This window comes from Parasteatoda tepidariorum, chromosome X1 (assembly GCF_043381705.1).
Source record: "Parasteatoda tepidariorum isolate YZ-2023 chromosome X1, CAS_Ptep_4.0, whole genome shotgun sequence".
NCBI classification, from domain to species: domain Eukaryota; kingdom Metazoa; phylum Arthropoda; class Arachnida; order Araneae; family Theridiidae; genus Parasteatoda; species Parasteatoda tepidariorum.
The window spans coordinates 41,252,527-41,267,719 of record NC_092214.1 but is presented as its reverse complement, the minus strand read 5'-3'; the positions used below and the strand labels follow the sequence as shown (position 1 = coordinate 41,267,719).

At 27.9% G+C, this 15,193-nt stretch overlaps 1 pseudogene; it reads right to left on the bottom strand.

The window, feature by feature from the left end:
* Positions 1–10,622, bottom strand: part of LOC107439188 (acetylcholine receptor subunit alpha-like) — a 180,600-nt pseudogene extending 169,978 nt beyond the window's left edge.
* Positions 10,623–15,193: the final 4,571 nt, after the last annotated feature.

Genomic DNA, 15,193 nt, shown 5'->3' with positions numbered 1-15,193 from the left:
AACTGAACACATTTTTTAGGATAACTCAAAAAGTAGTGAACCAAATCAGTATGAATTCAAGATAATGAATAAAAGGTTCGAAAAAGTAGCTAAATTAAAATTGCGGAAGTTTTAATATAGTGTACAACCACCCTTAAAGGCAATGTAGGTCTCAAAATGAATTCTGATGCTGTTTGCGAGGTTGTTTACAAAGTCTTGGAGAAAAAAAAAATCTTACTCAATTAAGACAGTTTTTTGCCCTGGAGAAACTTGTGGGAGAAAAGGGCAAATTCCAAGTATTCTGCCAAGAGTACACCATACATGTTCGAAAAGTTTAAGGTCAACAGATCTAGTTGGCCATTGCATTCTTTGAATGTCTTCTGCTTCAAGTCATTCCATGCAAACCTAATTTGGTTGAGCATTTACTTTCCTCATAATCGAAATGAAAAACGCCTCTGAACAATTGTTCATCTGTCTGTAATATCTGAACCTTATATGCCAGAAAAGTTAGAATGCATTCCTTGACTAAATGTAGACCTGTGGCGCTGTCAAACATCACGCTTGCCCAGACCACAACACCTCAACTTCCATACTGGCCCCCTTCCAGGACATTGGAAGGCGGTACCGAGTCCCTGATTCTCCATACGTACACAAGACGAGAATCATTGTTCAACTTTAATTTTGTCTCCTCAGTGAAGAAAACTTTCTTCCTCTACGTCTTTATCCTAAGTTGACGTTACCTAAATATTAATTTAGCGCATGCTCTTTTGTGATATGAAGACTCAGAAAGGCACCCTATCCTCTCAGAGGTAAAAGGCTGAGATCTTAGAGCCCAATTTAAGATTATTCAGAGGCACCGCAGATCCCCAGTTCATTTATGTGGAAGAAAAAGGCGACCACATACAGTTGCTCTTGCAGAAGAATACTTTGAAACTGATGATATTCAAAAAATGTAACGGCCAGTCAGACTTCTAGATATTTTTTTCATAGATTCCGTCTGGGAGGTTGAGAATTTCAACTCCCAGAAGCCTCACAGAGCTAAAAAAAATGCCTTAATGTAGTCGCCGCAATGGAGTGACATTTATTATCCAATGACTTTAAAAAAAACACTCTTTTACAGTATATGGGTTCGTTGTAAAACCTACATTGCCGTCAAGAGTGGCCATGCACCATATTTCACTCTCCACAAATGCCATTTTACTACATCATTTAGTATAATTCAGTTCTGAAGCCGATTAATAAAAGATCTTGGGTTCGATCAGTGATCGCTTTATTATCATTGTTTTTCTTCATAGTTTGATGTATATTCATAAAAAATTTCACTTGATATATCCCCCAGTGTATCGCCAAATTCAGCTAGTTTAAATAAAAACAAATGATACATGTTTCGTCCAATCAACGTTTTGTACGCTCTCAGAAAAGTCAGATCAACATTGAACCAAAATTTTAGTACTGTGAACTCTAATACGTAGCGAATTTGTTGCAACTTTAAGAAAGTGTCAAACTACATCCTGTTTTCGTTCAAGTTGAACCATACTACCGTGTTATTAAGTTTAAGAATATGGTAAATGGTTTGACTTAGCACCATATTACGGTTATAGTTGTAGTTTTTTATCTATTAATTCGATGCTGAAAAAAGTTTTTTTTCTCTTAAATATGCATTTAATTTACTTTCATGATTAAGATATTTTCTCTTAATTCCTTATTAGTTACTTACATGTTACATGCTTACATGTTGTTACATCTTTAGGTACTTAAATACAGTTTAAATGCACAAAATAAAGCAAAATTCTGTTTCTTTATTTGCTTAATGCTTCCATACTCCGGGCTGTAAAAAGAAAATCGGAAATCAGAAGTCCATTTTGACAAAATCTAAAATATTTTAGTATTCTTTATTCAAACTTGAAAAGTATGTTGTAAAGTTAGTAGTCAAGCTCATAAAGTTGTATGATGACATGCCTTAAATAATACAATGACTTTAAAATACAAAAAAGTATTAAAAAGCAATCAAACCTAGTTCGAAATTATTTCCGTTACTCTTATACCTTTGAAATATAAATATTAAAATAATTATAAATTTAAAAATTATATTGAACGCTTATAAGTTTTTGTTTTTGTTATTTTAAAAGAAAACCTTTTGACATTTGAAAGGAAAACCCATTTCACTATAAATTTCTGTTCAGCAAAATTTTAAATCTCCCGTTTAACATACTTCCCTCATATCCTATAATTCAGTCAGAAGTATAGCTACTGTGTTCCTTAAAGTCAGAAACATAGATACTTCAGTAATTACTATTTCTGTCTAAAAATAAAACTTAATCAGGATTAGTGTAGACTTCAGTTTAGTTCATATACCTTTCGACATAAATTATTCTGAGTTTATATTTTAAACTAAGAAAAATAAGACAAAACACAGGAGACTAATCAAAACCATAAAAGCTACACAGGCTGCAAGATTGCCCAGACATCTCATTTTACTTTCTCTTCGTTTAATTTTGCGCTGCGGTGAAGTATTCTGCTTGAGATATCATTATATTTCATGCGAGAAAAATTTTGACGAACATTTTTTTAATACAAAATAATTCTTCTTTAGAAAGAATTATTATAAAATAATCAAAATTTATAAAACTATAACATAAATTTGTTATTAAAGTCGTATTAAAGAATTCGTAGTTTTAAACATTTTTAAATTTGCACTATTTTTTAACATATTTAAGTAAAACAAGTTAAAAGTAAAGTCCCTATAACTTTTCAAATAAAAAATAATCTCAAAATTGATTTAGGAGCTGGTTTATATATTGCTCAATGCTACCCAGTATATTTATATATTACCCAATTACATATTACCAGTAAGTTTATAAATTACCTAATAGCATCTTGTTTTGGAATGAGTGGAATCAATGAGGAATTTGATAAAACTGAGGTCAAATCAGCTATTATTCTCCACACGTAAGCAATGATATGTAATCTACGTCATAAAACGTCATATCACATAAAACGATGTTATAAACTATGTCTGACACGTAAAACAACAACAAAAAGAGTCCACTTTTACTAATGAAGAAAACTCCCCCTGAAAGCGACTTCGAAATGAAATTGTATGTTACAAAATGTTCCTGATTGTTGTTATAAACTTCGATTATTTACTGAGTTAAAGTTTGATTGATTACTGAGTTAAAACTCAATTATTTTCTGAATCACACATAAATGAAGACAAAATTTAAGATTCAAAAGAGTCTATAAACTGAAGAAAATTCACGTAAATGGAATGATTCAAATTTATCTTAAATCATGAATAATTAACATTCAAAAGAGGTAATTAATAGTCTAGAGCAGCGGTGGTGTTCCCAAATGGTGTTCCACCGAACCCTAAGGATCTGTAGTAGGGTTAAAAGGGTTCCGTGAGTTAGCACTTTTTATAACTAGAGACCTCTGATTATATTTTAATCCAACCTATAAAAACTTAACTTATAAAAACTTATTATCATTGCTTGAACTTTATCAAATTTCAGGAAATGAAATGTTTGACACAATTTATTTTTGAATGTAAGCATTTAAATGCGTTGAATGATTTAAAAAATGCTATATAAGGTCCCTATTAATTTTTAGCAAAAAAAAAATATCTTTTAAAGTAGGGGTAATTTATAAATATTAGACTATTGACTATTTTTTTGATTTACGATACTTTTTTTAAATATTATCGTTCATTTTGTTGTTCAGTTCTCTATCCACTTATTGGAAATACTAGAGAAGCAACATTTTTAAATTATCGATCTTCTCTTTTCAAATTTTCCAATATTTCTTTCTGAAGAACGTATTAAATTCTTGAAACGCTAAAAGGGGCCTTTCACTTCTTAAATTTCACCATAGCTTACAGTTGCTTGATTGAAATTATTAAAGAATTTATTTTTAATGTAATTAAAATAAATTTGACTGTGATTTAAAAAAAAATTAATGGTGAGTAACTTTCAGACATGTATAGTCGATTATTATTTTAATGTATGGTATTTAAATATTTATTGATTAAATTTGCTATAATTTTTATTTTAGACTTTTTTATAAAGCTTTTAAACAAATAAATTTGTTATTAATGTAACTTTTTCCAACTAAAAATTCAGTTTTTATAAGAAAGTATTCATGTTTTTATTCTTATTCACTAACCTTATTACCCCTCCCCAATATTTTAAATACATATATTGCTCGAAGTATTTTATATAAACAGTTAAATATTTGCAATTCTTATTTTAATACAATTATTCTAATTTATTGCATTACTTGCCACGATGGCTCAGTGCTTAAGGCACGAAACTATCATAGAGAAAAACTGGGTTTCATTCCTAGTGTTGTCTTGAATCTCACTCAATTTCAAATTGATTGGTACGAGATTCCCTGGCAAGTAAATACGACCAGTGTGTTACGCTGACCTCATTGCTACAGTCATGCTGATAGTTACGAAATTGTGGAGCCTTAATCTCCACGGCTCGCAGTAGACTGTTGCGTGAATTCTTTATTTTTTATTTAACTAATAGATATACATTTGAACAAACAAATAATTTAAAAGTACGTTTATTTAACATATTATATACGTCTGCTGTATATTTTAGTTAAATGCAATGCTTGTTAAGATTATAGTTATTTACCACATTTTTTTGAACTCTACTAAACAAACATCAATAATATTAATGATTTAGTAATATTTATAGTAATCTCTTACCTTTCCTATTGTATACCCGATATGTAAGTAAAGAGAATTTTATATTAATATAAAAATATGTTTTTTCTTTAAAAATGTTTCTAATCAACTAAATAGAGATGCATAAAGTAGAAATAAAATCAAGTGTATCTCCTAATAAAGCAATAAAAACATTTCATAGAATACAGTAGCAGCGTTTCGAAGAAAACTTTGAAAGAAACTGAGAACTTTCTATTGTTGCAGCTGTTTTTGAAAGGATTAATTAGCTTTTCTCAAAAACGTATGTAACATAGATTTTAATTACCTTTTAAAATTATTTTTTTATCAAGCATCATATTTTAATTCTCTATACATTTTATTTCTTATAATTCAAAACAGTTAAAGGGCATCAATGCTAAATATACCGTAAAAACTGTTGGTGTATAGTTGCCACGATTTTTCATATCGAGGTAAACTAAATGCATAATAAATACGAGTACAGAATTGTAGTGATTGTGCAAAAAATTATATTAAATTAATAAAATAGCAATTGTTTGAAAGAATTAGTGAGAATATGTTACTAAAAATGTGCTTGTTTTTAATTAATGTTTTTTTTTCAATGAAGCCATTAAATTGATTCTAATGCTCATGAAAATATGTGTTGTCAGTAAATAAGCAAACAATAAATGAAAAATAAATAAACAAAACAATGAAAGTGAGAAGAAAAATAAAAAAATTGAACAGTAAAAAAATTTATTTAGCATCAATTCCAGAAATATTGGCACACGAATATTTTTAACAGTGTACATGATCAAGCTTAATTTTAAAAACAAAGGATCTGAAATGCTTTCTCAAAATTGAGCAAAAAAGTGGCAAAATGGCTCCAAAAAAATATTATTCGAATTTGAATTAATGGAACATATTACGTAACAAAATATCTAATATATCGTAATTTTTACAGTGATAATTACTGTAAAATCACTTTATCACTCTATTTAAATAAATATTATTGTAAAAAGGGATTTTAGGGTAAAAATGGATTTTACGGTAAAATGGATTTTATGGATGATGCATCCAAACTGACGATACTTTGTACCATCATTTGATTCGGAACTTTTAACAGCGAAGATAGTAAGACATCTCTCTTTTCAAAACTCAAATTTAAGTTTAAACCTAGCTTAACAGTTTTCCAATTAACTAATTAGAACTAACAATTTTATTATGTCCTGTTACTTGCAAAATAGCTCACGAACGCCTGGTGTACAAAAGCAACTAATATTTGCAAAATGTTCTTGTTGCAACTTTCATGTAAACTTGAAAACCTTTTTTATTCTATTTCACCTATATTAGAGCGCTTTAAATCTTATTTTGCAAACTAAAATAAAGTCTGATATTTTTATAACATTTATTGGGTATTTTGTTAAAGTAAATTGCAAACTGCTGTCCCAAACTCAGATTTATAATTATACGTTTGGGGCTATTTTTAGAAGTATTACATCCGACTCGTACGTCATTTTTTTGCTCTCCTTTTTTTATTTTTGCGTTAATCTCCTCCAAAAAAATTATTTAAAGCTAACTGTAAAAAAAATTACTAAATTCCATTGATCTGCTATATTTCACTGTTTCTGCCACTTAAATCTCCTAACTACTTTTCGAATTTTAAAGCTTGAATTTTGCAGTAAATTTGGATTAGTAATTCGTTGTTCTTTTTCAAATGTATCAAATCCAATGTCTTTTCACTATATTAGATTTACATGCATTTAATTTCATCATTTATTTTATTTTATAACCCTCGTTAACAGCAGACCGAATTTTCAGTTTATGGCTACCAATGTTCAACTCCATATTGTTGCTTTGAACCCAATCCAGAAGACAAGGGATTGCTTTCTTGGAAAACTTTTTGACTCGCATTTGCGTTACATGGAGAGGAAAACCATAAAAATCTCCCACGAGTAGCCTGACGGCAAAGAAACTCTAACCCAAGGTTCGTCTACTACTGATGATATTTTACGTCAGCACTGTGCCATCCGGGTGCGGTCATTGCCAAATCTTGAAAAATGTAAAATTTGGTACAGGTGCTATTTTTTCACACTTCAAGTTAGAAATAACGCACAGGACAAGCAACCAATCAATAGCTGTGATTGAGTTATTGCTCACTTTCAACTATTTTTATGTTTTCAACTGTTAAAATAATAAAAGACCTTTGCGCAATTGTTTCACTTGATGAGCACTTTCATTTCATTTGACAAAGCTTAGAAAAAGTTTTAGATTGTAATTTTTTCAAAAGCATTTCCGGATATTTTTCGACTCTGAGTAATTTTCTACAATTTCTATCATTGATTGACACTTTATTTTAGCTTTTTATGCTTGTTAATGATTACTTTCATACACAAATACGGAAAACATTGTAATATATTTCGCCATTAGTGCAGATATTTGTCTCTGAAAATTTAAATTGTAGTTCTCCTTGCTTAAGCGTTCCTTATGATTATGAAACTTCATTTTTCTATTTAAAATTATTATCTTAGCAAAAAATCAGTTTATTGTTTGACAAAGGCAGTTTCTTTTAATCAAATATAATTTAAATAATCTCCATTTCGAAGTAGTTATTACTTATTCATCATTAAAATATCATTCATTTATTAATTTTCTTATGTAATACATACCGTTTTGTTCTAACTGTTCTCTTAAACTTTAATTTCTTAAGAGTTATTCTCAAAATCCTGCTGTTACAGATGGAAGAAACTTTTTCCATCCAAAAATCTTAACTTATATTTTGCTATTTCTTTTACTTATACATAAATATGTTTAATCACATATATTTAAATACTTATATCATCTGTATCGAACCAAATGCGATCAGATCCTTTATAGTCAGTTTGCCTTCAAACTAAAAGTTGCTTGGAAAAAAAACATAGCAATCATAAAAAAATATAACTGTTTTTCAAATTAATTTTAATATACTTTAAAAAAAACACCGAAATTATAACTTTAAAATTTAAATGTTCAGGTTATTCATGTAAAGAGTCAAAAGATGTCTATTTCTTAACATTTATACTTACTTAAAAGAACTTTTCTTAACCAAAACATGTTCAAAAATAATGTTTTTTTTTAAACAAAAAAGGATGTTACTTAAAAATTGAAGATGCAAGTAATTCATATACATTAAAAGAAAACACAATTAATTTTTTCACAGAGGAAATTGTAATCTTGTGTTAATTAAGTATTATCAAAAAAGACGAAATTTGCAAAAATTCGAATGCTTTTTAATTCCAAAAACTACACATGCCTTGCCCTTTGATATTCAAGAACAATTGATATCTTTCTTATTGTACTATAAAATAATTCGGTTATCATTTAATGATATTAAAACTGAAAATGAATGTATTGCAGAATCGGAATAAGTTTTTATTCATCAACTCTCTTCTGAAAAAAAATTATGCACTCCTAATTTAAAACTTATTTGCTTTAAAAATATTTAAATAATCCATCAGATGTAACTTATTCGTAAATTAAAAATAATTTTTAATTTTGATTTATTATTATGTACAGTTATTAATTCTCAGAAATGTATGGTATAAACAATTTATATTAAATTGGAAATTAAAAGAAAGTTAATAAAACACGAAACTTGAAATGCTTGAAATTTTACTTAAGTAATTTGATTAACTTTATACTCAAAAAGCCCAATTTTCTATTGATAAACAAGACCTTTATTTAACGTAGGAAGTTGTTTTCACAATATTTCATCAGAATAAAATGATCTCATTTATGTTGTCGTTTAATAATATTATCCCTCTTTTGTTATGCTATTGGAAACCATTATAAGTCTTTTCACTAATCAAATTAGTCATAATTTAATTGTTAAACAATTGCAAAATCACACTTTTGTCAACAATTTTACTTTCAAATACCTCTGCAATGTAACGTAGCTTTTCAAATACTTCGACACAGGTGTTTAAAGATCTGAAATCATAACAATGATTTCTTTTAAGAATGCAAAAAAATGCAATATCTAAAAAATGCGTATATATTTCTGCTTTACGACACATCATTTTTTAATGAATTTTATCTAGATAGGATTTAAGTTTAAGTATGATAATTTGTGCAAGATGTAACTTAATGCAATGTGTGATAGCATACAAAATGCACTTACAAATTACTAAGGTCGGTCGTAATAGCAATTAACATTTATATTTATTGTTTCTGATTAGTTGATGCATGAAAATAAGTTACAGATTTAAATTTTTTTTACATTTAAATTTAAACTACATGAGCCACACACTATACAAATAAATTCCTCTTAACTAATATTATCATTTGTTTTTGATATTTTTCCAATGCCCACCTGGATAATGACCTACGTCATGCAGTCATCTGAAAGTCAGATTTGTTGGCCACTCTTTCAGGGGCACCATATTAGGTGGGCCAACGTTGCTCCCACAATAAGGACAGATAGTACAGAGAATGTAAGAACATCCATGTCTTTCCCGGGATTCGAACACAGAACCTTTCTGATGCAAAACCAGTTCCCTGACCTCTACACTGGCCGGTCAGACCGCTTGACCGTTTTTAATTTTTTTCAGAATATTATAATCGATATATAAAAAAATATTTTCAAACAAAAGAGTGCAAAGTTTTCACTGGCAATTTTCATTGAAGAGTAATTTATTTAAATATACTAAGTAATTTCTTAAATACAAACAAGAGAAACTTTTCTTTGCAAATTTTTACATAGTATAAGAATATAATTAATCAACATCAAAAAATATTATTATTTTAGATGTCCGTTATCGGTAGTTTGAACATTGATAATTTTTTATAGTAAAGCATTATCTGCATTAAAATAAAATTATGAAAATGAAAAATAGTCAAATTTAGCGTCAACAATTCAGATTTGAAAATAATTTCTAACAATATACTAAGTAGTTTAATTGAAGAAAGAAAACTTTTTTCTTAATATGCTTTTGAGTAATTTCAAAATACTATAATTAATTATCATCAAATAAAGATTAGAATTGTTAGGAAAAAGTACCAATGCTATTTTAACTATGATACTGTATAATTTTAATGATTTAAACTAATAAAGTATGCTAAATTGTTTTGTTGCATGCAAATCATATCATTAACAGAATTTTTCATAACGTAAATGTATTCAATATTTTATCAACAAATACTGGTATTCGGTGTTTTTTTAAAAAAAGGATATTAACAATACATAGTTAGATTCATTTTAAGTGAAATCTTTTAAACTCTAGAAGAAATCTGATTAGAGTCGGATTATTAACAGAATTGTTAAAACGCAAATGTGTTCAATATTTTATCAACAGCAAATTGGTTCAGTCTTATTCGGTGTTTTAAACAAGATATTAAAATTACACTGTTAGATTCATTTTAAGTGAAATTCTTTAGACTCTAGAAGAAATCTGCTTAGATCTTTTCTACTTTGGTTTCAATTTTTAGCATCCCTTCAATGGTTTTTTGGGGACCTTAAAATATGTAGATATGTTTTAGTCCTTTTGCGTCTTAAGAAAATAAAATTTTTAGGACTTACTTGCAATAAGGGCGAAGATCCAATACAATCGAAATAGGCGACAATATGCATAGTGGTCCCTTCGTTGCATTCTTAATTTTGTCGCATAAATAAAGATTAAAAATAAATATTCTCTTAACCTTTTCTTCTTCGTTTGTTTTAAGAACACGAGGTCCACGTAAACAAAAGAAAACAATTCATATCACCAGACAAAAGGCATAACTTACAAGATTATTTGGGAATTAACTCAAATCCGGTAAGTTCTTCACTTTTTATTTATCTTCGAGATTTTACATTCGAGGTTGAGGGGGAAATTATTGTTAAAAGTACTAATTTTTGCGTGCTTGATAACGAAGACTAAAAAGGAAAAACGCGCTATCTCCCCTGAACCCTGGGCTTCAATGGCAGTGTATGAAGGAAGATCCCAACAGGCGGCGCTGTGAAGGATCGTCTGAAGGGGTGTGCAAGGGGTAGGTTTGTGGGAGGCCCACAACATTAGAGGAAGGATTGAGAGTCGACAGTAAATCTCTGTAAGAAAGAAATGGTATCATTAGTTTTTGCACTTACTATCTACGCTTAGAAGATAAGCACGTTCTAATGCGAAAGACAGGACATATTTTCCCATTTTCCGATATTTTCCTTATTTACGTGATAGCGATCGGAGATAGCTCCTAGTAAGGATATTAAAAATGAACTCAGTAAGCATGCCCAATAGAATACAAGTAGATTGTCTGCATTCCTAAACATCTTTGATAGAAAAAGTTCTATAATTCTGCACGAATGATTCTCAAATCACATGAAATGATAACTAAAATTTATTTTTATAATTTCATTAAAGATTTTATTTCGAAAAAAAGTTATTCCATAAAGCTAAAAAACGTGAATAAAGCACAAAAAAAGATTTTTATTCAAGGATACTGCCTGCATTCTTAGAGATCTTTAATAGGAAAAATTTCATAATTTTGCACACATTATTCTCAAATCGCATGAAATAATAATTAAAATTATTTTTTCATAATTTTCTATAAATTATTTTTTAAGAAAAAAGATATTGAATAATGCTAAAAAAGGTGAATAAAGCACAAAAATTAGTTTTATTTAACGATATTGTCTGCATTCCTAAGGATCTTTACTTGAAAAAAAATTATTAATTTCTCACTCATGTTTCTTAAATCGTATGAAAAAGTAACAAAAAATTATTTTTTTTCCATAGTTTTTCTCCTTTAAAGAATATAAAATAAAGCTAAACAACGTGAATGAAATACAAAAACAATTATTTTATTCGAGCAGATTGTCTGCATTCTTAAATCCCCTTTATAAAAAAAAATTAATTTTTCACAAATGCCTTTTACCTTTTTTTCTAATTTGCAATTGTTTTTTTTACTTAATTTTTTCAATTTAAGAGATATTGAATAACACAAAACAACGTGAAGGAAGAACAAAAATGAGTTTTATTCAGGGAGATCCTGCATTCCTAAAGATCTTTAATCGAAAATATTTAATAATTTTTTCACAAATGTTTCTCAAATCGTCGGAAATAACAACTGAATTTGATATTTTTTAAAGTTCCAATATCTTTCTCATTTAAAGGAAAATGCATAAAAGTTAACTAACCGCAAAGTTAACCTGATCTTCATTAAATGGATTTGCTTAAATCAAGGATATTGTCTGCATTCCAAAGGATCTTAAGAAAAAATTGAATAGTATGAAATAGAAACTAAAATTGAATTTTTCCAAAATTTTTCTCACTTAAAGTGTATTGAATAAAACTAAAAAATGTGAATGAAACGCAAAAATAAGCTTAATTCGAGTTGACTGTCTGTATTCCTAAAGTTCTTTTAGTAAAAAAATAATAATTTACACAAATGTTTCTCAAATCACATAAATAAAAAAATTTCATATTTTTTAAACTTTAAATCGCTTTCTCATTTAAAAGATATTGTATAATGCTAATAAAGCAGTGAATAAAGCACAAAAAATGAGCTTTTTTCTAGTTTTTAAGCTTCATTCATCTGTGGCACAAAGTATACCTTATCATTATTAACTAGATTTGCTTATTCACCCTCCGATAAATCATAAGAATGTATTATAGTTCAATTGATTTTTCTAAATATGTAGTTTAATCGAGGCTAGAATAATTGAAGCTTAATAGTATTGTCACTCAAATTTATCTTTTTTGTACTTGATTATTCAATACTATACTATAGAATAGTACACCTTGAACTGAACTATGTTTTAATATAGCACTTTATTATAGTTGCAGCTAATATGCTCACTATTATATCTTAAAGTACCAACATTAAGGTTCCACGTTAAACCTATTACTCTAAGAATGTATTAACATATCGTCAGATTATGCCTTTATCCTCTTTACTTGAGACAGCAAAGATGCATTGTAAAGATTAAAAGATTTTAAATAACTATAAAAAAGGAATTTTTTATTTTAATTGCAGGAGCAGCATTCTCTGTGCTTGGATTTTTACTGTGGATCTTCTTTTTCACTGTGATTGTGATTTTCAATTGATCTGATTTTTTTCACTTTCAATGTATAAAATCTAATTACATAAAAATTTTAAGTCTTGAAAATCTTTTTATTTAACCTATCACATATTATCAACGATGTTATATACTTTTAGTGTCTATTTTTTTCAGAGAAATATGTAATAGAATAGACTGCACGGAGCGAAATTCCTGATCAAATTACTGTATAAAGTACCGGCATTTTAAGTGCATTATCTGTAAAATCCATTGTACCGTAAAATCCATTTTTACCGTAAAGCAGTCTTCACCGTAAAACTTTATACCTTAGAATTAAACAATTTTTTTTTTTTTAGTTTTGTGTTTTATTAAAAACATTCAATATAAAAAATTTAATTTGGGAAATTTTAAATAATCCGTAGAAGTCTGCTAAAATTTAACACTTCTTTCATTTCAATGTTCATGATCATATAATAGGCACCCATCTTAACTGCTATCAAAGCGTAACAAAAATTTTATATGATCACTCAAATCTTATTTTTGTATTTGCAAAAATCAATAGTTTTAAATGTCTATAAATGATGTTTTACTAAGCCATTAGCGTCATTCAGAGAAGTATAAACAACTTAACTGTATATAAAACACCAATTACATAAATTGTAAATTATACCTTTAAAATTACAGACTTTTAACGTTGATTTTGAGTTCATAAAAAATAAATAAAAGTAATATCTTGCGAAGTATATGCCATAAGATGACTCTATCGTTTAAGCCAGCATGTGACGAGTGAAATTAATATATTTAATTTAAAAAAAGTTTTGTAAAAGATAATTTCTGAAATATATCAATACCAAATGTCAACAAATAAAAATAATTTTATGTATGTTCGTAAAAAAAACCTAAAATCATATTATAGCGACCTGAAAACATAAAAAAGTTTAACTTCTGACTGCCTTTCAAAACAAGAATCGCCTCACACTTTTGTAGTAAAATTTAATTTTTCTATTTGTCCCAAAATTCTTGAGCAAATAATAGAAACGCCTTTCCACTTGCTTTAAAAACTTTAAGAGGATCACCTTTTATTTATCTTAGAGTTTCTAATGGAAACGATTTGTGGTAAAGTAAAGATAAATTTTGAGATGACATCTATAAAAACACTTTAGAAATCCCTTAAAGTACTAACATATTTTTTTCGATGTTATCATCTATTTATTTTCAAGATTCCATAGAAAACCATCGATGAAATTTCACTAAGCCAGACTGTCCAACTCTATAAAGAACTATCGAAATCTTGATCTCTCTTAATCTTTAGCTTTAAAAATAATCTTTCTTTGTGTTCCGGATTTGAAATATTGGAAAAAGTTTTTGGATATTTGAATGCTGCTCCTTTGTTATCGGTTATTGTTAAGATTTTATTTTAATGTTTATTTTACTTTTCGCTCTACGTCTGCAATGGGGTAAGATAAGAGTTTTTTTTGAAGAAATAGACTTGAAATTTGGCATCCATTTTTTCGAAATTGAACTCTTTATACTAAGCAGTTACTTAGCGTTTTTCTCCCTCTTTTTTTGAATCGTACAAAACTTTATATTTTCCTTTAGTAGAGAGAAACTACGATTATCATATTTTTTTTAAACTAATTAAAACTTTCGAGAATTTGCGTAATCACGTTTATTATTTACTAACTGAGAATTTTTTTAAAGAAATAGGCTTGAAATAAATTCTGCCTCTTATTTACCGATATTAGACGCTTTTACTAGGTAATTATTTAGCGTTTTTTTTTTCTATTTTTGTATAGTGCAAAAATTGATATTTTCATTTAAGTAAAGAGAAACTACTATTATCATATTTTTCTTCTTTATTGTGAAACCAATTAAAATTTCTGAGCAAATGTAATCACCTTTATTTTTCACAAACTTTAAATTTGAAGTCAGGTAAACAGAAATTAAAAATCAGTGATTAAAGTATAATATCTTAAATTACAAATTGCTTTATTATTTCTTCAAATACATTAAAATATTTCGTTTAGCATCTTTTTTAAAGTATATGCTAGAATTGTGAAATAGCATATTTCATTTTAGTTAAACTGAGACCTTGGGAAAAAATTTAACTTTGATAACGACAAAATTCTTTCCTCCCTTGTGACATTAATTGATTGTTATGCTCTGGTTTCCTTCATATGAATGCCGATTTCTAAGTCAGTCATATCAATTCTACACCACTATTACATTCAGCATCAAATTTATCCTGACCTAATTTCCCACTTTCAACCATTCCAATCACCATCGTTTCTTTCGGCTTCCATAGTTTTTCTTGTTTTTTTTCTACAATTATTTTCATTTTTTCATTTTCCGTAGGCAAAAATGTTCATATATGTTTTGTTTCATATATGTTCAGATATCTTTTTTTCATTCATGGGTATTTGAACTTGAATATGAGAGAATGGTTTTGATTGTTTTAAACATATCAAATTTTGCCTTTTGATTTTGAAGCAAATTAAATTTTCCTCTTACAAGTACATTTTTCTGCATCA